General features: G+C 33.0%; 1 pseudogene; it reads left to right on the top strand.

Moving 5' to 3' along the window:
- LOC107605762 overlaps positions 254-557 on the top strand; it is a 3,978-nt pseudogene continuing 3,674 nt past the window's right edge.

The following is a 557-nucleotide window of genomic DNA, read 5'->3' as shown; positions in this document are numbered from 1 at the left end:
ATTTATATTTTATAATAAAATTTGATTCAATTTTATAAAAAAAATTTTTGTCTAAATACATTTTAGCATAAAGAAAAATTGACAAGGCCTAAGCCCACACAACACAAATTAATTGTTAATATTATTCACACACAATGTTCTTGTAGACCCATGTGCGTGCCAAACAAAATTTCATCACTTGATGGGTAGGTAAAGTTCACAACATTCCATTAGAATTCTTCTCATAACTCCTCTTTCACCACCAAGGAATCTATAAAATGTACCTTATCCATGCAATGTTCTCAATTGCATTTATAAACCTAAAAACATAAAAACAGAAAAAAAAAAAATAAAAGAGCAAGAAGAGAAAATAAAAGAAACAGAGAGGACAGAGAAAGATCATGGGTTCAGTGTCTGAAACCGTTTGTGTTACCGGAGCTTCTGGTTTCATCGGTTCATGGCTTGTCATGAGACTCTTGGAGCATGGCTACACGGTTCGAGCCACCGTGCGCGACCCAGGTCAAGTCTTTATATCGATATTTGTAACACTTTTGAAATACTTTTTTTTTTTAAGTTAG

This window comes from Arachis ipaensis, chromosome B06, assembly GCF_000816755.2.
Source record: "Arachis ipaensis cultivar K30076 chromosome B06, Araip1.1, whole genome shotgun sequence".
In the NCBI taxonomy this organism is placed as follows: Eukaryota; Viridiplantae; Streptophyta; class Magnoliopsida; order Fabales; family Fabaceae; genus Arachis; species Arachis ipaensis.
This window is presented reverse-complemented; position numbering and strand designations above follow the sequence as displayed.